The following is a 2589-nucleotide window of genomic DNA, read 5'->3' on the forward strand; positions in this document are numbered from 1 at the left end:
CTTTGAGAATAGTTTGCCTCGCGTAGGGATGTGCATTTCTGCCAAAAATGCCATTCGACAATCGAGGAGCAAAAGTCGAATATCGTAAAAAAAAAAAAAAAACGCAATGACAGAAAGGGAGGCCAATTTCATCTTTAGCGATTTGTCATCAAACAAACTGTTTATTAATTGAACAAGTAACATGTTTTCGTCTTTTTTAAAAAATAGCGGGCTAATTGGAAGAAGAAGAAAAAACAATACGCACCGACAGTCCGTTTTTGCATCGCCAATGCTCGTTAGATAAAAAAATAATGTCATGTCATAAGAATTTTATGTGAACCTGCCTTGTTACTGCAATAGCCTCATTTTTAAACAAATTAGTTTCAATCAATGTAACTATTCGTGTGATTATGCACTGCGCAATACACGCGCAATATACACACAATGTATTACCTGAATGAAAATGAAACCGAATGTATCGTCCTGTGGAATCATTCATTCACAGACCAGCTTACGAAGATGTTCAACTAATAAAGATCTTCAACGCTGGCAAAAATATGATGCATTTGCAGATTTGCATTCACTATGACTAGACTGTAGATCGGCCACTTCATCCAACGCTCTTGATGCTCTTAAAGGAGTCATAATGTAGTATTAACTTGATACCCACGCTCTATTATAGTCATTTCATGCCCTTCTAAAAAAGAAAAATGAAAAAAAATAAACACAGAGCTCGTTTGACCCTTATTTCTGAATGCATTATTGTCTCGCGAGATCTGATGCGAGGTTTTGGCTGTCGTGACGGTCATATTTAATAATGCAAATGAGGGGCGCGTTGATTGGTGGCAGGAAGGAGGGGGCTTGACACCGCAGGTAACTTCAGCATATCATTCAAAAAGAGATCATGGCGCAAGTTGTGAATGAACCCGACCTGGCCGCGACCTAAGGGATTCAACCGTATATGTTTGAGCCAGACTCTGAACCAGAGCTGGAAACGGAAGAGGAACAACAGTCAATTGAGGACGTCTACATCAACATGTCTCTGAATGGTAAAGACAATTTTTTTGCCTGGGACATACATTAACATCAGTAACGAGCTAAAACGTTTTTTTTGCTATTTTCTCCCACATAAGTTTAGCTTTTATTTAATGTAGATTACATAACGGAGATGTAGTCTACTTTATTTTCAGCTTACAGTGGTTATAGAGATTAACGTTTGCTATAAATGTGTTGTTTTTGCCTTTTTTGACGTTGTGGTTTTTTTAGATATTTAATAATTTTCATCTGCAGACATGTAACGTTATGTTTTTCTTTGTTTATTAATTCTTGACTGTTTTTTAAATTTATCTATCCTTATCTATTATATAAAAAAAATCAATAGGCCTACAATGATATGTTGTCATTGTTATATTATATACGATTATATAAATAATAGCTAACGTTACTGTAGTGTAAAACAAAGTGGAAAGATGTGGCTAGCATTCGTAGAGTCCATTCCCCGTGTTTACATCACATACATTAACCGCATTAGTAAGTTAGCTGCTGTTTGTTACACAAAAATATAGTACATAAAAACACAGTCTTACCGTTTCAAATTCAGGCAAGTCCCTGATTGTTGGAATGGCACCTTTTTCCAAACGTAGCTTCGATGCAAACTTCGCCTGATATTGCCCAAATTTGTAAAAGATTCTTTTGTGAAATGTTTAGCGCAGACACCTAACGTTGAGCAAGTTGAGATGGTTGTTGGAACAGCGTCATTAAAAATAAATTTCATCCACTTGTCCCTTGTAGTTTTGGTCAGTTTTGGGTAAAGAAAAAACATTAGAATGTGGATTACAGTCAACCACAGAGCAACTCACGTGTGCACTACGTTTCTGCATCTTTCTTGTCTGAATATGATGGGGAGAGGGGCAGGGCGGGCCTCCTCTGCGGTGTCCATTATATGGTATATCCGGCCCCGTCTTGACGTCAAGCCGGGGGAGAAATTGAAATCTCGTATTTGAGTGCGCGTGCACGTTGGCTAGTTTAAGAACCCTGGGGTAAACAAACGCTTCACTTTTGAATATCGGCATCCCGGCCAATGTATAATCGTTAGTCAATCATAACATACATTGATTCTCATGGAAAAGTGAAAATTGCACATTATGACTCCTTTAAATCTTCCTGTTTCGACTCCGAGTGTGAATTGAAAGCGCTTCAGACGATTCAGTGCGCCGAGGACTGAACAGATCAACTGATTCGCGAACCGATTTAGACAGATCATCTGACAACTTGTTTGATGAAGTCTTTGAACAGAATCGACTCAAAAGAGTGATTCATTTGTAAATGAGCATCGCTCATGCCCATACAAAGGACACAGCGCGCTGGAATAAACTCATTTAACAACGTATTGCATTAAAATAAGTAACGAGAGGAACCGTCGCCCAACGTAACAAAGTAAAAGTACACCTTGTGTCCCTGACAGGAAAATACCCTACTGCGGCGATCTGTGACAGTAGGCGCGGCGTCATACTACACATTAGAATTGCGCGAAAATATAACGATATTCGAAAAAGCTATTTATGATCCCAACCCAACTTTGATTAACGGCGATATTTTTTTTATCGCCCG

The sequence above is a fragment of the Rhinichthys klamathensis genome, unplaced genomic scaffold, assembly GCF_029890125.1.
Source record: "Rhinichthys klamathensis goyatoka isolate OS25496 unplaced genomic scaffold, OSU_Roscu_1.1 h1tg000586l_1, whole genome shotgun sequence".
Lineage (NCBI taxonomy): Eukaryota > Metazoa > Chordata > Actinopteri > Cypriniformes > Leuciscidae > Rhinichthys > Rhinichthys klamathensis.